The sequence below is a fragment of the Hyla sarda genome, chromosome 5, assembly GCF_029499605.1.
Source record: "Hyla sarda isolate aHylSar1 chromosome 5, aHylSar1.hap1, whole genome shotgun sequence".
NCBI classification, from domain to species: domain Eukaryota; kingdom Metazoa; phylum Chordata; class Amphibia; order Anura; family Hylidae; genus Hyla; species Hyla sarda.
Genome location: NC_079193.1, coordinates 58,417,688 through 58,442,180, shown reverse-complemented (window position 1 = coordinate 58,442,180; position 24,493 = coordinate 58,417,688). Strand labels below are relative to the sequence as shown.

Sequence of the window (24,493 nt, the reverse complement as noted above, 5' to 3'; positions counted from 1 at the left end):
TCCGGCCATGATGGCCGGAAGAAGCACTTTGTGAAGTGCGAAACGGAGCTTGCTGCCTTTTGTACCCCCCGCTCCTTCCCTCTCCCTATGTTTATATGTGAGTATTTTTTCATGCAATAAAGCAAGAAGACGAATACGGTGAGTGGCCGATTTTTCCTTTCTTCATACGATTGTTAATCAGACTGTCGATAACACCAGAGCACCACCGTGATTGATTTGCAAATACCACTCTAGTCTGTGGACCGGCTCTTCTTCTATGTAATCGCTGTTACGCCGAGCGCTCCGGGTCCCCGTTCCTCCCCGGAGCGCTCGCCTCATCTTCGTTGTTGCAGCGCCCCGGTCAGCTCCACTGACCGGGTGCGCTGCGGTCCCGCCTTCAGCCGGGATGCGATTCGCGATGCGGGTAGCGCCCGCTCGCGATGCGCACCCCGGCCCCCGTACCTGACTCGCTCTCCCTCGGTCCTGTCCCGGCGCGCGCGGCCCCGCTCCCTAGGGCGCGCGCGCGCCGGGTCTCTGCGATTTAAAGGGCCAGTGCACCAATGATGGTGCCTGGCCCAATCTTCCCAATTAGCTTAATTGGCTCCCACCTGTGCACTTCCCTATATCACCTCACTTCCCCTGCACTCCCTTGCCGGATCTTTTTGCACTTGTGCCTAGTGAAAGCGTTCCCTTGTCTGTTCCTAGTCCGTGTTCCTGACCTCCTGCCGTTGCCCCTGACTACGATCCTTGCCGCCTGCCCCCGACCTTCTGCTACGTCCGACCTTGCTTCTGCCTACTCCCTTGTACCGCGCCTGTCATCAGCAGTCAGAGAGGTGAGCCGTTGCTAGTGGATACGACCTGGTCACTACCGCCGCAGCAAGACCATCCCGCTTTGCGGCGGGCTCTGGTGAAAACCAGTAGTGACTTAGAACCGGTCCACTAGCGCGGTCCTCGCCAATCCCTCTCTGACACAGAGGATCCACTATCTGCCAGCCGGCATCGTGACAGTAGATCCGGCCATGGATCCCGCTGAAGTTCCTCTGCCAGTTGTCGCTGACCTCACCACGGTGGCCGCCCAGCAAGCCCGACAGATCGCCCTTCTAACCCGTCAGCTGTCGGAAATGTCCACCATTTCGCACCAACTTCAGTCGCAACTTCTCCAGCAATCTTCTCCTCCGCCAGCTCCTGCACCTCCTCCGCAGCGAGTGGCCACTCCTAGCCTCCGCCTGTCCTTGCCGGACAAATTTAATGGGGACTCTAAGTATTGCCGTGGCTTTCTTTCGCAATGTTCCCAGCACTTGGAGATGATGTCGGACCAGTTTCCTACTGAAAGGTCTAAGGTGGCTTTCGTGTTCTGCCTTCTGTCTGGAAAAGCCCTGTCATGGGCCGCACCGCTCTGGGACCGCAATGACCCCGTCACTGCCTCTGTACACTCCTTCTTCTCGGAAATTCGAAGTGTCTTTGAGGAACCTGCCCGAGCTTCTTCAGCCGAGATTGCCCTGCTGAACCTGGCCCAGGGTGTTTCTTCCGTTGGCGAGTACGCCATTCAGTTCCGTGCTCTTGCTTACGAGTTGTCCTGGAATAGTGAGGTTCTCTGCGCGACCTTTAAAAAAGGCCTATCCAGCAACATTAAAGATGTTCTGGCCGCACGAGAGACTCCTGCTGACCTACATGAACTCATTCATCTAGCCACTCGCATTGACATGCGTTCTTCCGGATGGCGTCTGGAGCTCCGCCTGGATATGGACTTTGTTCGCACGAAGCGTTTTTTCTCTCCGGCTCCTCTCTCCTCTGGTCCTCTGCAATCTGTTCCTGTGCTTCCCGCCGCGGAGGCTATGCAAGTTGACCGGTCTCGCTTGACACCTCAAGAGAGGACACGACGCCGCATGGAGAATCTTTGCCTGTACTATGCCGGTACCGAACACTTCCTGAAGGATTGTCCTATCCGTCCTCCCCGCCTGGAAAGATGTACGCTGACTCCGCACAAAGGTGACACAGTTCTTGATGTCAACTCTGCTTCTCCACGCCTTACTGTGCCTGTGCGGATATCTGCCTCTACCTTCTCCTTCTCTACTATGCTCTTCTTGGATTCCGGATCTGCAGGAAAATTTTTTTTGGCCTCTCTCATCAACAGGTTCTACGTTCCTGTGACCAGTCTCGCCAGACCCCTCTACATCTATTGTTTTTACAATAAAAGATTGGACTGTCTCGTACGTTTCCACACAGAACCCCTCCTAATGTGCATCGGACCTCATCACGGAAAAATTGAGTTTTTTTTCCTCAGGTTCTTTGGCCCCAAGAAGAGGGGGAGACCCAAGGGGGGGGGTACTGTTACGCCGAGCGCTCCGGGTCCCCGTTCCTCCCCGGAGCGCTCGCCTCATCTTCGTTGTTGCAGCGCCCCGGTCAGCTCCACTGACCGGGTGCGCTGCGGTCCCGCCTTCAGCCGGGATGCGATTCGCGATGCGGGTAGCGCCCGCTCGCGATGTGCACCCCGGCCCCCGTACCTGACTCGCTCTCCCTCGGTCCTGTCCCGGCGCGCGCGGCCCCGCTCCCTAGGGCGCGCGCGCGCCGGGTCTCTGCGATTTAAAGGGCCAGTGCACCAATGATGGTGCCTGGCCCAATCTTCCCAATTAGCTTAATTGGCTCCCACCTGTGCACTTCCCTATATCACCTCACTTCCCCTGCACTCCCTTGCCGGATCTTGTTGCACTTGTGCCTAGTGAAAGCGTTCCCTTGTCTGTTCCTAGTCCGTGTTCCTGACCTCCTGCCGTTGCCCCTGACTACGATCCTTGCCGCCTGCCCCCGACCTTCTGCTACGTCCGACCTTGCTTCTGCCTACTCCCTTGTACCGCGCCTGTCATCAGCAGTCAGAGAGGTGAGCCGTTGCTAGTGGATACGACCTGGTCACTACCGCCGCAGCAAGACCATCCCGCTTTGCGGCGGGCTCTGGTGAAAACCAGTAGTGACTTAGAACCGGTCCACTAGCGCGGTCCTCGCCAATCCCTCTCTGACACAGAGGATCCACTATCTGCCAGCCGGCATCGTGACAATCGCAGTGCCGTAGTAGCATTCTTTCTAATTAATTTACTAATAAAACATACATTGCTTTCGGAAAATCTTCAGAACCTTTCACTTTGTTCACATTTCATGTTGCGGCCTTGTGCAAAAATCAAAAAGTTTCCCATTTTTCCCATCTGCACTCAATACTCCATAATGAGAATGGGAAAAAAAGAGAATTCGAATTTTTTGCTATGACAATTTAGCACTGGCTCCTCCCATTTCTCTTGATCCTCTCTCAGATGTTCCTATACCTTGATTAGAGTCGCCTGTGGTAAATTTTGTTGGTTAGACATGATTTGGAAGGAGACCCTATTTTTTATAAAATCTAACAGCTGACAACGTACTGTATATCAGGGCAAAAACCAAACAATGAGATGGAAATAACCGCTTATAGAGCTGAAGACAGTATTCTGTGGAGACACTGATCTGGAGAAGTGGACAAAAAAATCTATAATACTGAAATGGAAGAAGTTTAGAACAACCAGGACTCTTCCTAGAGCCGTCCAGTCCACCAAACTAAGTAATCGGGGGAGAAGGACGTTGGTGAAAGAGATGACCTTTGGTTGAGCTCCAAAGATGTGAAGATGGGAAAAACTTAACCAAAAGGTCAAAACTATCACTGCGGTACTCAACCAATCTGTGGCCAGAAAAAAGCCTCTCCTCAGTAAAGGACACATGAAAGCCGTCTGGAGTTTGCAACAAAAAAAAAAAAAAAAAAAAACACCTAAAGGACTCTCACACTGTGAAAGGGTCCCTGGCCAAGATTAAAGGGGTGCTCTGCTGCTCATCGTTTGGAACAAACAGTTCTGAATGCTGGAGCCAGCGCCGGGAGCCCGTGACATCCTAGCTGTCATGCCCCCTCCCATAGACTTGCATTGAGGGGGCGGGGGTTGACGTCATGAAAGGGCGATGACGTCACGAGCTCCCGATGCCGGCTCCGTCATTCGAAACAGTTTTTTCCAAACGCTGAGCAGCAGAGTACCCCTTTAACATTTCTGGCCTCTATTCATCACCTGCATAATACTATCTTCGCAGTGAAGCATGCTGGTGGCAGCATCACGCTGTGGGGTGTTTTTCAGCAGCTGGGACAAGGAGACTGGTCAGGGCTGAGGGTAAACTGAATGGAGCGAGGTACAGAGATATTCTTAATTATCCTGACATTTTCTTGTAAAACTACAATATATCATAGGAGGTACAGTAGTATACTAGTTTAAAAAAAAAACTGAACGTTTTTTGAACATAAATATTATTTATTGAATTAGTGAAATTCATCATTTCCAGCTCTATGCATAAAAATGTAAGACTCAGCGAGCGTGCTATCAGTCACAAAATACTCCAAAAATGCCTAGGGGACATGATATATTGTAATCAAGGGTAAATGCCAGTTGGCATCTTTTGTATCTCTTCACGGAACCTGCTGTTTGATAATTTGTGTCCACAGCATGACATACCCTGGTGGAAGTTGAGTGCTGTGCCCTTTCTATTAACCAAAAAAAGAAATGCCTAATTAGAATATTTGATTGGTAAATAAATTCATAGTACCCTCGAATGCCACTTACAGGACTGATTCTAATTATGTTTCAATTAAGTTCTTAGACATGCTGAATACTGATGACTGTTACAAGAGTTGGCACTGTTTGTAGTGCAGTCACAAATAGCATATGAGACAGATTCTACAGGGTGTCACCCACAGGGTTGAAAGGAAACGGGTTCTAGAACGTTTCCTCAGAAACCTGATTTTTTATTAAAATTACATTTCCAAAAGTTCTGTAATAATTTGGTGACAGATATTTTGATATCTATGGGGTTATTATGTGTCATTTGTACCTTTCTTTATGTCCAAAATCCTAGTAAAAGAAGATCCAGCTCACGTGTAAATAGACCAAAAAAATCTAAAATCTTCATGAAGTGCATACAACAATGAAAAATAGTTGGCACATAGTTACATAGTTAGTACGACTGAAAAAGACATATGTCCATCAAGTTCAACCAAGGCGGTGAAGGGAAGGGGTATGGATACAGATCCTAAAAAAAACAACTGACATGTTTCGGACAATATGTCCTTAGTCATAGTCATATAATTCTTTGTATCCACCTCCGTTAAGGTCAGGTTGACAGTCTTATATGGTCCATTAGTTAAGTAATTTTTTTCTATAATTTTTACATATTAACTCAAACATAACACACACACACACACACATATATATATATATATATATATATATATATATATATATATAGTTATAAGTGAGATTCCATTTCATAGACTAAGTTTTAGGGGATAATTTGGTCAGATATAGGATATAGGTATATGGTAGTAGTTTTTTTGTATATAGTGGTTGTATGCATGGCACTATTAAAGAGTACCTATCACTGAATAAACTTTTCTAAACTAACTCAAGCTATGTTTCCTAACTACACCCAACACTTTAAAAAGCTCTAATTCTAACCTGTCTTCTTGTTTCTGCCAGATGTGGGCGGGCCCCAGCAGGTGCTACGTCACTGAATCCTGCTGGGGGGACTGCTTTCGCCCTCACTTCGCTTCAGTCTGGGGACCGAGGAGGAGCAGTGAAGTTTAAAGCTGCAAGCCGGCTGTGAGAAGGCGAAAACATCTCTACTACTATCTCACCAGTCTCCAGCTGGCCACAGCGCTCTGCTAGTAAAGTCCTCTGTAGCGTCCTCTTAGCGGCGGCTTATTCACAGCTTGCAGGGACGAGGGGGTGGGTGGCTTTACTGTGGCAGAGCGACGGTGGTTTATTCACTGGTGGGGGTATGCAGGGCAGTGCTGCACTGACATTTGGCCATGTCAGGAGCTTGCCCTGCTGTGAAACAAGCATAGCGCTCACTCCTGCCTGTCTGGTTGACGGACGGGGAGCTGCGCTGAACTAGTCACGTGGTCTGCAATTTCGGACTCATGCCAGGCCGGCATGAGTCAGAAATCAATACAGAAGGCTTGCAGCATGACTGCTAGGGAGACGCCTAGTGGTTATTGTTTTACAGTTAAATACACTAAAAAGGAGACAACATTTTTAATTAAAACCAATTAGAAAATTATTCAATAGGGAATGAAATTTAATATATCAAAAGTTTGTTTGATGAGAGGAACACTTTAACATACATTAAAACTGTATTCGGCATTCACGTGCTATGACTTCCAATGATGTGACATCCTTGGAAAACAATGTATTAACAAGGCATTCAATTTATTTTTGCATCAGTTGTTATATATTTTTGGGGGGAGTGTACAATCAGCAAATATATACTAAGGTCTGTTTGCACGAAAAAATACAATTCCCAAAAATATTTTATAATTATTGAGTTTTATTGAACAGTAAAATGGCTTGTCTGTACACATGATAATAATTTTAGAGCTGTAAAATAAAGTTTTTGGAACTTTATTTGGGCCACTTCTGGGCCCAAAAAATACAGCCATATTTTGCCATATATTTTGGACCATAAGCGTCCCAAAATACACCCCAAATCAAAAGTCTTTTTTGGGGATACAGTATAAGCTTAAAATGTGACTGCAAAAGTAGCATAAAAAAAACTGGATGAAAACATATTTAACATACGTCTGTATTTCTGCAATTCTTTTAATACCCCCCCCCCCACACAAAAAAAAAAACACAAAAAAAACCAGACCTATATCTGTCCTCGTGAGGACCAGCCTTTACCAAATGTTACTATAAGTTAAAGGGGTTGTGCGCTGCCCTAATTTTCGGAGCTCCGCTCACAGCGTCCGGAAGTTCATTACTCCGAATGCTGTGTGCGGGCTTCTGTGTTCGCGGCCGCCGGGCGTGACGTCATGCCCGGCCCCTCGCCCGCCCCCTCGTGAGGTCTCGCCCGCCCCCTCGTGACGTCACGCTCGCCCCTCTACCAAAGTCTATGGGAAGCGGGCGTGACAGCGGCCGGGCCCCCTTCCCATAGACTTTCATTGAGGGGGCGGGCGAGACGTCACGAGGGGGCGGGAGAGACGTCGCGAGGGGCAGGGTGTCACGCCCGGCGGCTGAAAACACGGAAGCCCACACAGAGCGTTCGGAGTAACGAACTTCCGGACGCTGTGAGCGGAGATCCGAAAGTCAGGGCAGCGCACAACCCCTTTAAAGGGGTTCTCCACCATAAGGTGATTTTAGTACGTACCTGGCAGACAGTAATGGACATGCTTAGGAAGGATCTGCGCTTGTCTTGGGGCTAATGGGCTATGTTGTGAGATTACCATAACACTGTGGCTAGCTTTTTGTGAACTTGTATTTCCTGTTTCATGTTTATTTTTTTGACTACAAATCCCATAATTCCATTTTCCGCCCTCCCACACATCAGCCACCCCACCCATTGAAACATAAATGAGCTGCATCCATTCAAAGACTTGTGGTTTTCAATCAGGGTGCCTACAGCTGTTGCATTAGTTGCAGATTGATCGCTCCACCGATTGAAGCAGACAGGCTCCCTGTCATCAGCTGACTAGTAAGGTCAGGTCTCGGCCGTATTGCAACCTGGGAAAAATCTGAGAGAACAGTCATTTTGTATGCTGATAAAAATAAATATTGGGGTGAAAATCACAGAAGAATTGTGAGAAAACCGTCACACACAGGTACAGGCACTATATTATGAACAACACTAACTTTACAGCCCCTGTAGCATAGTCAAATAAAAAAAAATTCCTGGAATACACCTTTAATTTTATAAGTTATACAGATCTAGGGATATTTTTACATTGGTTTTGAGCATTACCAAATAAGAAAATAAAAATAATCTTAAACAGTAGAAAAAAAGGTTAAAAAAAATGTAGCAAAAAAAAAAAAAAAGACTTACGATTTAGGACAAACATTACACAGACAATGCATAAAGGATGAATTAATTCATTAAAGGGGTACTCCAGTGGAAAACATCCAACTAGTGCCTGAAAGTTAAACAGATTTGTAAATTACTTCTATTTAAAAATCTTAATCCTTCCAGTACTTATCAGCTGCTGTATATTACAAGTTGAGTTGTTCTTTTCTGTCTGACCACAGTGCTCTCAGCTGAAACACCTGTGTCTATGTCAGGAACTTTCCAGAGCAGGAGCAAATCCCCATAGCAAACCTATCCTGCTCTGGACAGTTCCTGACACGGACAGAGGTGTCAGCAGAGAGCACTGTGGTCAGACAGAAAAGAACTACCTATACAACTTCCTCTGGAGCATACAGCAGCTGATAAGTACTGGAAGGATTAAGATTTTTATATAGAAGTCATTTACAAATCTGTATAACTTTCTGGCACCAGTAGTTTTGAAAACATATATTTTTTTTTGCTCCGGAGTACCCCTTTAATGAACCAAGGCCTGTAGTGGGATCATGCCCTTTGCATTTCTAATGTACCTATTTGAACATATGGCAGATCATGCCAGGACATTCATTGTAGTGGGGGAAGTGTAAGGGTTAAGCCACATTATTCAATGGTTCTTAGAGGAAGATTCTAATGCGGCAGCTTTTAATTAACTCCATGTAACAACACAGATGGCGCAGTCAAAAGCCTGAACCAGATTAAGGGATTTTTGGTAACACAGGAATATCCATGAAATCTGGCTTAGTAACAGCTCTGATCGCTGAAGCTGACAACTGATTATCACCCAGTACAAACCCACTTTTCCGCCCCCTCTGTTATTTTGTGTCATTGAGCAAATGGTGCTGGGGATTCTTTTACAATGTCAGCTGGAAGCTTTAGCTGTCACATTTTTGTCAATAAGTGTGATTCTAATAGTATAATTCAAGACTAATACAGGAATACATGTAAAGTACCGTATTTGTCGCCCTATAGGACGCACCGGCATATAAGACGCACCCTATTTCAAAGGTCCAAAATATAGAAAAAAAAGATTCTGAACCCAACAGTGATCTTCAACCTGCGGACCTCCAGATATTGCAAAACTACAACTCCCAGCATGCCCGGACAGCCGTTGGCTGTCCGGGCATGCTGGGAGTTGTAGTTTTGCAACATCTGGAGGTCCGCAGGTTGAAGACCACTGGTATAGGAGGTAGTGCTCATGTGTCCCCGCCGCTCCGGACCCGGCACCGCTTGTCACTGCTGCCCTGGATGTCGCTCCATCGCTGTCGCCGCATCCCCCTGGTGTCCCCGACGCTCCGGACGTCTTCTTCCCCGGGATCCACGCTCTCCGTCGCCGTCATCACGTCGCTACGCACGCCGCTCCTACTGGATGATGGGACAGAGTGCGCGACGACGTGATGACGTCGAAGGAGAGCGCCGGCGATCCTGGCACGGAGCAGTCACGAGGAGGCAGGTAAGGTCCCTCCCGGTGTCCTGTAAGCTGTTCGGGACGCCGTGATTTCACCGCAGCCGTCCCGAACAGCCCGACTGAACAGCTGGGTTAGTGTCACTTTCGCTTCAGACGCGGCGGTCAGCTTTGATCGCCGCATCTGAAGGGTTAATACAGGGCATCACCGCAATAGGTGTGTATTCGCCGTATAAGAGGCACCAACTTTCCCCCCCGCCAGTTTTGGGGAAGAAAAAGTGCATCTTATACGGCGAAAAATACGGTATATCTGCGGGCTTATGCCAGGTTTAATATCTACCAGTTCAGCTGAACAAGCACAGATGAAAGGGTCTTCAACACTTTTTGGACTCTACCGGCCGACCCTTTAGTCCAGTTTTACAAAAATATATTATGGGTGCATTTTTTCACCTGTATTACAGAAAAAAATGCCTAAAAACTGCCACTGCATCTTCCTACATTTTTTCATTTTTTTCAAGACAAAAACGGCAAGTGGGAATGGCATTTCATAAATCCCTATTGACTCGCAGCTAACATCTAGCCGCACCATTTTTTCACTCCCAAAAAATGCTGTGAGGCTGTCTGGTCGTTTTATTTATTTATTTATTTTTTTGTGTGTGTGTTTTTGCTGAAAAAAAAAAAAAACAACAAGTGGAAACCTCCCATAATTGCCCTGTGCAATAGACCCAAAAATCGGCCTGAGAATATACTCAGGATTACGGCTGCTTACAAATCATTGTTTGTAGACGGCTCATCTCCCCGTGTAAACAGGGCATGTGTCGCCAACAACAATAAACGTTAATGGCCACCCAAAAGATCCTGAAATTGTTCGTGTGGCTCTTCACCATCTATTATTGGCCAGTCTAAGGCTGTGTTCACACTTTGCGGCTCATTAGAAGTACCACAAGTAATTACCGTGTGCATTTGTGCTGTGCTTTACCGAAAATTACCAAAATTCTGGTGATTTGTGGCAAAAATGCATGCAGTAATTACTTAAGGTAAATCTAATTGGCCCCAATGTGTGAACACAGCCTAACGAGCGCCAATTAACTTGTCAATCTGCCATCAGAGCTCGTATCCAGCTGCTCATGTAATACAACCCTAAGCTATAATAAATCTAGGTTACTCTTAACACTTCTCCTTGTTTTCATATAGTGCAGGATACAAATAAGGCTGCATTCACAAAATGTTTTGTACATACGGGTGTCGGATCCGGCGGGGGGAGGGGCAAACCGGGCGCTCCCATACCCCGGCCGGATCAGCCCGTGACTCTATTTACTTTAATGACCCGACCGGAGTCAAACAGTGACTCCGGTCGGCTCAGTTTATGACCCGTATACGGTTTCCTGACCGGACCTAAAACTGTAGTTTACTACGGTTTTAGGTCTGGTCCAAAACCGCATACGGGTCAAAACTGAGCCGACCGGAGTTTGCCCCTTCCCCCGCCAGATCCGGCACCCCCCCCCCACCCGTATGTACAAAACGTGGTGTGAATGCACCCTAATAGTAATGTGTTTTTGAACACATAGCGCCTTTAGTCATATGCCCTAACCTAATATTATTTGTGCAGTACCTAACAATGAAGGGAGATTTATCAAAACCTGTGCAGAGGAAATCGTGACCAGTTGCCTATAACAACCAATCAGATCCCTTCTTCTATTTTTCAGAGGCCGGTTTAAAAATGAAAGAAGCAATCCGATTGGTTGCTATGGGCTACTGGTCAACTTTTCTTCTGCACAAGTTTTGGTAAATCTTCCTATCCTTTGTACACTGAAAGATTTATTAATTATAAAGCCCTTTTTTTTTTGTGTAATAATTTGGAGGTATTATTTGTGGGCTTTATGATGGTATTATTTTTGCACAGTAAGTTATTAAAGGGGTATTCCATGAATTTTTTTTATTTGACTATGCTACAGGGGCTGTAAAGTTAGTGTAGTTCATAATATAGTGTCTGTACCTGTGTGGGACGGTTTTCTCACAATTCTTCTGTGATTTTCTCCCCAATATGTAACAGCATACAAAATGACTGTTGTCTCAGATTTTTCCCAGCTTCCAATGTGGCTGAGACCTGACTCACTAGTCAGCTGATGACATGGAGCCTGTCTGCTTCAATGAGTGGAGGGCTCAATCTGCAACTAATGCAACAGCTGTAGGCACCCTGATTGAAAACCACAGGTCTTTTGAATGGATGCAGCTCATTTATGTTTCAATGGGTGGGGTGGCTGATGTGTGGGAAGGAGGACAATGAAATTATGGGATTTGTAGGGAACAGAAGAAAATTGAAACAGGAAATACCAGTTCACAAAAAGCTAGCCACAGTGTTCTGGTAATCTCACAACATAGCCATTTATCCCCAATACAAGTGCAGATCCTTCCTAAGCATGTCCATTACTGTCTGCCAGGTATGTACTAAAATCACCTTATGGTGGAGAACCCCTTTAATATCACTTGCGCAGTATATATGGCATGGTAGTATTTCTAAAATGTTTTCCTCAATATTTCAATGTGAAAGTACTTAAGCCATTTTATTCTCATTTTATTTTATTTTTTGCTTGTGGTGACCTAAACTATTGAAGAACTTTGGACACACTAAAAACAGCATTTTATTTTTGTGATCACATCAGAATTTTGAGACAATAATTCTTTTACATTGATGCATTGCATGTAGAATCGTCTGGCTGTCGGAGCTTTTCATTGAAACTGTTAAAATATATATGTATATATATATATATATATATATATATATATATATATATATATATATAATATATATATCTAACTGACAAGATCTTGAAAAAGAATAATTTCCAAAAATTCTATTACATTTTCCATGAATGCAAACTGAAGATTACATTAGAATACAACAGTTCAATCACACTCCGCATCTTTTTATCCAAAAGGCAGATTAAGGCAAAATTTGTGCAAAGTGCTGCTAGTGTGAACCTGTCCCAATAATGTTTAAAATGATTACTTCAGTCTGAACAGCAGGTGCGGAGGATCGACATGTGACAGACAAACACTGTAATCCTTTCTACTTTCAGCTCCCAGCTGCCAAGGTGTTATCTAAAATCTATACGAAATGGCAAACTGACCCCCACCCCCAACCTCCCATGTGCACTGACACAGCTTCCCTGTGTCAAAAAAATCTCATGTTGCTTTAAGTGGTTATTCAGCATTAAAAAAAACTGAGCTGATTTCTTCTAAAAACAGCACCACTCTGCCATCAGGCGGTGTGCGGTATTGCAGCTCAGTTTCATTAAAGTGACTGGAGCCAAGTTGCATTACCAGGCACAGCCTGAGGACAGGGTTAGAGCTATTTTTGGAAGAAATTCGCTGCTTTTCTATTCCTAGATAGTTTTTTTTTTAAGGGTGGATTTACACATTATTTAATTTTCTGCCACAGAAAAAACTGTTTCCCGCCTTACATGTGGTTTAGGATGCAGATTTACATAAGGATTTGCTACAGATTTTGACACTTTCCATGTTAAATCTGTCTCCACATCAAGGTCCACATGTAAAATATTTTTAGTTTCACATTTTTGGTATGACAATGTAAGAAAGAGGCTTATACTGTTCATCTAGAACACATAAGGATCCGAACGTGCTAAAGATCAAGCTAAATGGATCACGTAATTTGCATCTAAAAAAGAAGAATACTGATAAATGTTATTGGTTCACACTTGGTAAAGCTTGGAAACCCCATGACAGCGGAATTCATACATTCAAATATACTGAATCGATTCTAAATATTTTTGAATCGATCCTTTAAGGGATGTGGAATTTGTATCTCCTTTCGAATTGACCCCCCCACAGTGCGAGCGGGCAATCCACTGTGGAGGTAGCCGGAGGGCTTACCTCTGCTTCCCTGCTATCCCGGCTCTGTCATTGATAGAGCCTGGCTTGACTAGGCTCTATCAATGGATCACAGATCAATGGAGTTCAATAGAACTCTATTCATCTGTCTGAGAAATCTAATGATTCCTCCTAAAAGTCTAATAAAGTGTATAAAAAAAAAGTTTTAATAAAAGTGTAAAAGACATTGTTTTTGAGACAGAATCGGGATATATCGTGATGTATCATCACCTAGACGGTATCGCGATATATCGGGGTATATCGAATCGCCACACTGGTATCGTGATTCGAATCATTTCGCCAAATTCTTGGCGATTCATACCCTTAGTCTTCCGTGGACCCGTTTACACTGCAGAATTTCAGCGGCAGACAGTTCCACCGGTGAAATTGATCCGCACAAAGACAAAAAAATTGTTCATTCTTTGTGCGGAAGTCTGCGAGAACTGCATAGCCGTCAATGATGATGGTGCAGTGCCGTCAGATGGAATCTCCACTTTCACATTTCTTAATGTGAACATACCCTTAAATTGTAAGTTTGTCTCGCTTAGCGCGCTCTTCTCCCAGCTAGTACTACCCATCAGTTGCAAACTGAACACTCAACACAAGTTCACACGTCCGGAATCTCTGTGTGGAAATCCACATTGGAAGATTCCGGAGCAGCAGAGTCCAGTTGAAATTAATGGAATGCTGAGGCTGTGCACATGTCTGGAACTTCAGTGCCAGATGTTTCTGGTACAGAAATTCCGTTTTCCGTGTCCGCACAAAGAATGAAACGGCAAGGAATGTTTAGCCGCACTCTCCAGGATGTCCGCAGAAAGATTTTGTGTGTGGACATTCTGAGGGTACAGTATGTTCACACTACAGATATGTAGCTGAATCTCAGCTCGCGGAATTCAGCCTGGCAGCCGGTGGGAGGCACTGACGGCTATGCAGTGCTCGCGGACTTCAGCGCAAAGAATGAACACGTTCTTTCTTTGTGCGGAACAATTTCAGTGGCAGAATTGTCTGCTGCTGAAATTCTGCAGTGGGAACCCATTCACACTGATGCTAATGTTCACTGTGTGTAATTTCACTCACGGAATTCCGCGGAAATTCCACCGTGTGAACATACCAAGAATGTGTAAATGTGGCCTCAGACCCTGACTGATCACACATCTCTACAACATGTCCTAAGTTTTTTAAAGTGACAGTGCCCAAACGAAAAACGAAAACAGACGTAAAAAATCTGTTTCCAGGCCTGATACTAAAGGGGTCAAGTACACTTATTTCTGACATAGATTCTTATTCTTCTATATATCTTTGACAAGGAATTTTCATTATTTTATTTTTTTTAAACAATTAAAGGGGTACTCCTGTGGAAAACATTTTTATTCATTTTTTCAAATTAACTGGTGCCAGAAAGTTATACAGATTGGAAAATTACTCCTATTTAAAAAAAATCTTAATACTGCCAGTACTTATCAGCTGCTGTATACTAGAGAGGAAGTTGTGTAATTTCTTTTCAGTGCTCTCTGCTGACTCCTCTGTCCATGTCAGGAACTATCTACAACAGGATAGGTTTGCTATGGGCATTTGTTCCTGCCATGGACAGTTCCTGACACAGACACAGGTGTCAGCAGGGAGCACTGCGTTCAGACAGAAAAGAACAACACAACTTCCTCTGGAGTATCCAGCAGCTGATAAGTACTGGAAGGATTAAAACATTTTTTACTTTCTGGAGCAAGTTAATATGAAAAAAAAAAACATTTATTTTCCACCAAAGTACCCCTTTAAGGTTCATGGAATATCACGTATAGACCCTAAGTGTTTTTTTATGTCTTCATTGTATATGTTAGACAGCAAGTGCATAGTGTTCCAGGAGTTACCGTACATATACTCTTCCCCTAAAGCCGTCTTCTTCTCACCATGTTCTACGAAGGATACAAACACATCCTGTCATGTACCCAAAGGTTTCTATGGGGACAGCCTGAGCATAATAGTGTTTTTTTAGTATGCGTTTGAGAAGTTGACATCCTAAAAATGTTTTCATAAAATAATGCAGAATAATACAGTATACTGCACAATACAAAATATCATCAAAGCTTTCCATATAAATGACAATGCTATGATCACACAAAACAATAACCATCTGGCATAGGGTGTGTTCATATAATGTTTGAACATCATGCTCCGCGCATGCATTAGGAAAGCTCGGAGCACATTTAGCACACAAATCTATATCCACACAAAATAAATATATGTCAAATTTTAGTATATTAGTATATTCGACTTGGCATATAGTAGAAAATGTTCTTTTTTTTATATAATGGGGTCTTAAGGGCAGCAAATGTCACTATATGCTTAAACAGTAGCATATGTCTTGAACTAGAGAAAAAGGCTGGGAAAAACTCTTGATACAGTACAGTGACCCCCGACCTACGATGGCCCCGACATACGATAATTTCAACATACAATGGCCTCTCAGAAGCATGTTGAAGACAGCATCAACATACGATGCTATTGTATGTCGGGGCCATCGCATAAACTGCTATCTGGCAGCGCAGACTGCTTCAGCTGCCACCGGATAGCCGTTTACGGTGCCCCGTGTGGTCCGCTGATGATCACTTACCTGTCCTCGGGGGTCCGGCGCGTCCTCTTTGGGATCCCCTGCATTGTCGGCGATCTCCATCGACATCATCACGTTGCTGCGCGCCGTCCCGTCATCCAATAGGAGCAGCGTGTGTAGCGACGTGATGGCGGCGACGGAGAGCGAGGATGCCGGGGAAGCAGAGGCCTTGCCGGAGTGTCGGGGACACCCCGGGGACGCGGCGACAGTGATGGACGGCGACATCCTGGGCAGCAGTGACGAGCGGTGACGGTCCGGAGCGGCGGGGACAGGTGAGTACAACTTCCTCTAACAGCGGTCTTCAACCTGCCGACCGTTGGCTGTCCGGGCATGCTGGGTGTTGTAGTTTTGCAACATCTGGAGGACCGCAGGTTGTAGACCACTGTCCTATACTTTACATTGCACGGTGCCTCAACATACGATGGTTTCAACAAACGATGGTCCATTTGGAACGGATTACCATCGTATGTTTAGGGACCACTATATATGCCTCCGATAGAATGCTCAAAGCCAATGTAAACACAGCACTAGATGTATATAACCTATAAAGTTAATTTATAGTAACATCTGGTAAAGGCTGTTCCTCACGAGGACAGATATAGCTGTTTTTTTCCTTTAGAGTAACAGTTCAGGAAAATTGTACTAAACTCGAGGTGTCTCGGGTCATCACTGGATATTTACTAAATAACAACCAACAATATTAACCCCTTAACGACCACCAGGATGTCCTGATTTACGTCCTGTACATGACCTGAGCACTAGAGTGGTGCTCGCGTCATGCACGGCAGGTCCAGCTGCCATCAGCAGCCGGGGACCCATCGTTAATGGTGGACATCAGCAATCCCACTGATGTCCGTCCACCATTAACCCCTCAGATGCCGTGATCGGTACAGATTACAGCATCTGCGGTAGTGCAACGATTGTAATGGCTGATCTGATTGGTATAGATAGTTCCCTATGGGGACATAGAGAAAAATAGAAGTAATAAAAAAGTAAAGTAAAAAAAAGTATAATTTTTTTTTTGAAAAGTCCCTCCCCCCCAAAAAATTAAAATCACTACTTTTCCCCATTTTACTCAAAAAAGAAAAAATTATAATTATTAACATATTTGGTATCACTGTGTGCGGAAATGTCTGATCTATTAAAATATAATGTTAATGATCCAGTACGGTGAATGGCATAAACGTAAACAAAAGTCCCATCCCATTCCCAAAACAATGAATGAAAAGCGATTAAAAAGTCACATATAGGCAGAAGTGGTACTAAAAAAACTACAGGTGGCGAAAAAAAATTAGTCCTCATACAGCCCTATATATGGATAAATGGAAAAGGTAGAGGTGTTCATAATAGGATGATTTTAAGCAAACTTATTTTGTAAGTTGTAGGTTGAGATTTTTTAAAAGCAGTAAAATAATAGAAAAGGATGTAACCATGGGTATTATTTTAATTGAATTGACCCACAGAATAACGAAAACAAGTCATTTTTACCGTAAAGTGTACAGTGTGAAAAAGAAACCCTCCAAAATTTGCAAAATTGCGGTTATTATTTACATTTCCTCATAGAAATAATATTTTTTGGGGTTCACTGTACATTTTATGGTAAAATGAGTGATGTCATTACAAAGTACAATTGGTTGCACCAAAAAAAAAAAAAAAGGCCTCAGATGAGTCTGTGGATGTGGATTGAAATATAAAAGAGTTAAGGATTTTAGAAGGCAAGAAGTAAACTGCCTATACACAGTAGAGGCTTATAGGGGGAGATTTATCAAAACCTGTGCAGAGGAAGAGTGGGGCAGTTGCCCATAGCAACCAATCAGCTCGCTTCTTTCATTTTTAAAGAGGCCTGTGAAAAATGAAAGAAGCGATCTGATTGGTTGCTATGGGCAACTGCACCATTCTTCCTCTGCACAGGTTTTGATAAATCTCCCCCATAGTGTTTGACAAAATTTAAACAAGACGCATACTTGTGATCCAATGTTCCTTACCGTGTTTCTCTTATTTACGGTATGTACATTGAACAACATTTAACAATATTTACCCCCCCATCATCTTCATGTGATGGGTGCAGCTCTGCCCCCCCCAACGTCCCCCGCAACCGGTTTATCAGCCCAGTGCTGCACCCCACATCGGGAGACTAATCATATGTCACCCGCGAGCACAGCTTCTCTCCCCCCCTGCCAAATAATTATCACTACTTGTACTTTGTATTCCTGTGCCCGGGCTGCAAATATTAAAAAACTAATTTTAACTCTACCTTCGTCCTCCGTTCCCCCGTTGCTAAGGAACCGGCCTCATGGTCCCTCCGCTGTTCTTGCTGCTTCCTGGGGATGGGAACGTCACAGAGCCTCCAGCCTATCACCGGCCGCAGTGATGTCCCACCTTGTTCGATGATAGGCTGAGCCGACTGTCATGTAAGAAGCCGGCCGGCTCCTCACATGACAATGCGCTCAGCCTATCATCGGCCGAGGTGGTACATCGCTGTGGCCGGTGATAGGCTGAAGGCTCTGAGACGTCCCAACGGGGGAACAGAGGACGAAGGTACGGTAAGTTAAAGTTTGTTTTTTAATATTTGCAGCCCGGGCATTGCCTAGGTCAGTGGTCTTCAACCTGCAGACCTCCAGATGTTGCAAAACTACAACTCTCAGCATGCCCGGACAGCCAACGGCTGTCCGGGCATGCTGGGAGTTGTAGTTTTGCAACATCTGGAGGTCCGCAGGTTGAAGACCACCGGCTTATTTTCGGGGTAGGGCTTATATTGCAGCCCACCCCGATAATCCAGCTAGGGCTTATTTTCGGGGTAGGGTGTATTTTCGGGGAAACAGGGTATTTACTCCCATTTCTAGGATTGAGAAAAGACTCCTATAAAGCAGCCACCTTAAACTTTCTGGACCCTTCACTACCAGGTTGTTGTTTTAAAGTTTAGTTTATTTTCATAGGGAAACCAATTGGTTACAGTAAACATATAATTCCATTGTTCCAGTATTTTACCTTGAACACATCTAACTTTCCTCTAAACCTTTAGAATTCTCAAAGAATTTTATATGTAGAATAGGACATAAAAGAAGATTTATCCCGAAATACAACATTGAGAAGTCCAATTTATCATGGCAAACATGAAAAAAACAACAACATATAAATGTTTATCTACATTTTCCTTTAGTAAAAAAGTGATATTTGATGATAATACAATAAAACTAAATTTTAAAGTCAATAGACTTTGAGTTTGACCAATGGTAAAGCTCCTATTAAAAACTCTTAAGTTTTAGAACAGCACAAACACTGTAAATGGAATTAAATATGGGTTGGCCGATTTCTCCCTTTCACTCGCGAAAAACATGCAGTAATAATACAGTTTTGTTGAAGACTTTTCATGCTTTTCATCCTCTGTAATTGCCAGAGAATGATTATGCCGTCCTTCCCTACAGCTGGCAGTCATAAAATGACAGCAAGAGAATAAAAATATCACGGGTGGATATCCTTGTTTAGGAGGAAAAAATATGACTTAACACTGAATAAAAATGAAATTACAACACTGCTTGGCAATAGGAATGTTGCTGTATGGCAGCTGTGTTAAAGTCTGCCATCAGCCCAAACACCTTCAGTTCAAAGCAATAGTTACCTACCAAGGCTTCCTAGGTAGGTAGGTATCATAACCCCACTGTCTCATCAAAATCCTGGACACTCTCCAAAATAAAGAGTAAGTGGAAACACAAAGCCAATGTATGACATTACTATGGAGAAAACAACTATAGCAAGGGCAATTGCCCAAAGCCTTCCACCACCTAAGGTCCTTTACCTGCCAGTCCCCTCCAGCTCTCCCCGGAGGATGCCTGCAGCAAGATATGTGAATCAAGGAAGTTTGTCCAAAAGTTTAAAAGTTTTAGTATTTGGCAGAAGAGATGCCTGTGCAGTTTTTTTTGTTGGTAAACATTTCTAAGGATTCTGCCTTTGCTGCAAACTAGGAGAAACCTTGTGGCTTAGGAACATGGGTACAGGATTTTTGGGGTTTTGTATATCTTTCCATTGAACAAAGAATCAAGAGGTAAATGAAAAATGCCTGATACCTGTTTCCTCCAACACAAGGGAAGAGTGTATATAGCCAGCCTAATGCCTTGTCTATTATCGAAAACTCATTTAAAGATACACTATTATAGAATCCTGAGCTAATAGAAAGTGGTCCTCTATTGAGGATGCTCATCTCTCAGTCACAGAGGTAAATGGTTTCAAAGCATGTTTCTTGCCCTGGAAGACCTACCTGCATCACAAGGACAACTTTTAGATTTAAATGAGTGATGTGCTATGCTTCATTTCTGCCCTGAGTGGAGTGGCACTGCATGGAAAACTTACTGTCAGGATTATTTACAAATTACAATAGATCTCTGGTGGTTCCAACTTGAATGCACTTTTTGCTAGATTTGTTACTTTTTTAATCTAAACATTACCTCTAAAGAGAATCTGATATTCTTTAGAACTTTCGATCACCATTTGTCAGATGATGTTAAATCAGTTAATCGGCCATTTTAAGGACAAAATGCCACGCCAGGTGAAGAGTTGTGCTTTCAAGGGCTGTCTGTAATAATAAGGGACTTATGTTTTGTAGTACGAAGAAGAACTCCTGCACTTTTGGGTAAGTATAAAACGTGACTCTTTAGATCAGAAATCCTCACAGCAAACTTTACAGGAGTCTTTTAAACAGAATAACTGAAGTCAACCCGTTATGGTCCCTTTCTAGCCCTTAACAATGGTTGTTTTGAGATGGGATCCCTAAGAGTCATAATGGCTCGAAATTCATTGCTTGTCCTGTTTAAAAGTCTCCTGTAAAGTTTGCTGTGAGGACACCTCAAATGAAGAGCGAAGTCTTATACTTATGTAGAGGCACTAGAGTTCTTACTTTGCTTGTGTTCTATTGGTGTTTCCCGGCATCTACTTCCGTTCTCAACCTGAGGCTGTGGTGAGTTGGCTAATCCAAATTAGTGGATTACTTTTGTTTCATGTCAACAAAATTATGTTTTGAAAGACACAGAAGCTTGTTCACGTTATTGTAATACATACTTGTTTTGCATGTGTTCACAAAATATGCGGTTGGAAGGGTTCCAAAAATAAGTGCAAGCTCTGCCTATGTGTGCCATTTCAACGTAATGACTGTCTCCTTTTGTTACTTATGGCACCGACAATGTGTGTCTCTGCCAAATCCAAATCCAGACCACCAAAATATGGAAACTGAAATCAACAAATGCAGATGCTCCAATATCCTCTGACTGCAATGGCCTTTGCTAGTGCCATCGGTAACCCTTCTCAAATCTTCATTGCTATGGTGCAGGTAACTTTTTACCCACCATGTGTGAAAAGATCTTGCGACTCAACCAAAACTAATTTTGGAAAACATAGTAGTGGATGGAATGGCATCCAACACTACACCACCCACTGGTCAATAACAATGGTATGGTCTGCCTCTATAGGATGTACAACATGGGTTGTAACTATTGTTGTATGGTGACTGGTGGTTAAAGACTGCACAGTCCTTTCATATAGAACTAGAACCATAAATTACCTCTTTCGCTTCCCACTGGGAAGCTGACGAGTGGTACATGGTGGCCCATGCCTCATTCTTCGAATATGAAGAATTGTGCTGTGAAGTCAGAACAGGAGTGTTGATCGTTACAAATTCAAAATGTGTTAAAATGAAAAATGTTTCCAAGCTCAAACTCTTTACGTGCCAGCTGTTTACAGACGAGATAAATATATTTCTTGTAAAGGTCACTGTAGATACAGTTGAAAAACAAACTCATTCTAGTGTAAACTAGACGATAAACATAATGTTTATTTATACGCCAGAGTTTTTCGCTTGTGCCGTGGCCAAATCTCTCCAAGCAGATAGGCAGTAAATTACAAGCGATGGATTAAAATTACTATCTCAAAGGCAATTTGTAAGAGGTTACAAAACAAAGGCATAAATCTCACAAGTCATGGAGTATAAAAAAGTAAAGTACTAAAATCCCTCTATTATATGATATGTAATATATGCACCGCAAATGGGAAAATCTCCACCACTTCATTAGGTAATGGCTTAGAACATTGTTTTATATCACTGATCATTAAACCGGTTATCCATTCCAGGCTATACCTTTTTCTTAGGGTTGTATTAGATCCGCAGACTTCTGCCTGATGTAAGCGCTGATCAGGTAGATCACCAATTGTTTAACCAGTCTATTACATGAGTTGCAATATAGAGAAAGAAATATATGAAGGGCACTGACAGGTACGGATAGCTAACCGGTCCTATAGTGTTTTAGTCCTGTTTAGCGGTGCAGTGGTCGAGGCAGAGGGTACATAACTAGACAATATGAGTGCTCCTTTCAGTATGAAAAAAGACTGGCTTGCAAATAATATGAACGTAGAATAAAGGGCACTAACCATATCTAATGTCGTCAATTATTTCTTCCCGGGCATCAGAGCTGCGGGATGGTGAGGACAGGCATTTATAGGGTGCTCTGAGGCTACAAACGTTTCATGCGTAATGATGCACTTCCTTCGGCCTCAAGGCCAGAGTAAGTTCATCATTACGCATGAAACGGCTATCCACACATCCCCTATCACAAAGGTACAAGCAAAATACAAGGATTTTTAAATATATTTGAAAGATGTGATCAGGCGACGAATTAGCTTTTGCTTGTTTGTTAGTTGAACATTGGCCCTAATACAAAGGATGAGATCGGGACCCTTAGAAAAGTTCCCCCAAAATACGATGATGATAATGTCCTGCTGTTATGCATTGACTCAAAGCATACCTGTCATAGTGCAAAAAAAAAAGTGATATGTTACTCGGTACCTAATCCTGATCATGTACATATGTAAGTGTCTAGGACCTATATATCCCTAACAAATAGAATTTATAAGTTGCTCACTTGCTTTTTGTTCTTGCCTTGTGGAGGGGACGTGTCCAACTCTCTTCCTCACTGTGGATGACTCATCTGCTCTGAGTCTGGGAGCAGCCTGGCAGTCTGCAAATCACTACACAGTAGTTTTCATGCATACATTTTCTATCTGTTCCTAGTAAAGCTGGATGCTATTCAACATAGCTGTCACTATATGTGTCATTCAGCTTTCACAGACTCCTGAATATCTGATCAGCGTCTTTGTCAGTCAGAGCAATCTTTGGCTGTTCAGGCATGCTGGGAGTTGTAGTTTTTCAACAGCTGGAGCTGCAGTGTTTGTAAAGCACTGTGTTAGAGCAGTGCTGCCTACAGCTGTTGCAAAACTACAACTCCCAGCATGCCCACACATCCTTTGTCTGTAGTTTTGCAAGAGCTGGAGGCACACAGCTGGAGAATACACAGCTCTAAAACAGAGTTTTACAAAGATTGTACTCCCAGCTGTTGTAAAACTACAACTCCCATCATGGGAGTTGTAGTTTAGGAACAGCTGAAGGCTGTAGTGGTGCAATGGTGATCTCCTATACTGAATACCAACACACTTTATGGTCGGTATTCAGTATGCTGCAAAATACAGTCTGTCTGCATAAAGATAGATGACCCCTAGTGGCGGCTATTTTCAGTTTAGATTTTTTAATAAAATTGTCATTTTTTAAATAAACGTATATTTGAAAAAGTCATCTTATCAGTAGTACTATAAAATATAAAAAGTTTTTCATAATGACAGTGCCTCTTTAAATCTAGCAGCATGTATTCCAAATATCCGGAAAAACATGGCTTAAAAAATGGCAAAACAATTGGCTAGTGGGAACATAGTCTGAATGGATACAATTGTCTATAAGAGGCATGGGACAGAACAACCTCACTGAACCCTGAAATGTTTTTGTTCATTCATTTTTTTTTTTTTTAAAGATGAGCTTTATTATTAATAATATTTTTACACATTACACATACACCTACTTGTCATCTGTTCCAATATGGAATGTATGACAAATGATTGAAAATCTGAGTTTTTCCATCCATCATCTCATTATTACTTCAGTAGATGAGAATGGATGTCTTTTTTTCCACCACTGAAGTCATCGCAACATTTTTTAATATGTGGTTTTATAATATTAAAGTCGATGGGATGATGAATGGAAAAAAATGATGTCACCCCAGAAATCTATCTTTTTAGCTGTAGTATCTGCTGTTCCACTGACAGCAGTGGAAACAAAAAAAATAAATAAATAAATAGAACTGAGGATAAAGTAGATGATGGTTCTTACAGTAATTGTACCAGCATAAAATAAACAGGCTCTGGCCTAAATCCAACTCAGTAGTATGTAATAGAAGAGGCCCATAGGAACCAATGGACATACAACTATAAAATAAAAATAATAAAAATTGGTTGGTATGCTGATTAAAGGTAGGGTCACATGTGACCTCCACTGATCATCACAACGAGGAGTCTTTCATAGAATGGAGAGGTGGGTCATGAATGTGCGCTGATGCTCCATTTATTCTCTATGGGAGCTGGTGAAGATAGCTAAGTATAGCGTTCGGCTGTCTCCCCAGCTCCCATAGAAAATAAAACAAATAGAGCAGTGGCATGTATGAATGGCCCACCATTCCTTTCCATAACTTACAATACCCTATTTAGGTGTTTGAAAATGTTTTTCCTAAAGCAGACTAATCCACATGCCACATGATTTATGGCCAAAAAACCACGCTTCAATGCAGTTTCATCCAGAGCTGAGAAGCAAAAAATGATGCTTGTAAAGGGAATGTGCCATCAGAAAATGACCTATTGTTTAA

The 24,493-nt window shown here is 43.1% G+C and overlaps 1 protein-coding gene across 1 annotated transcript in view; it reads right to left on the bottom strand.

Annotated features, from left to right (window-relative positions):
- PTPRN2 (protein tyrosine phosphatase receptor type N2) overlaps window positions 1–24,493 on the bottom strand; it is a 1,048,643-nt gene that overhangs the window by 60,666 nt on the left and 963,484 nt on the right. The window lies entirely within an intron of this gene.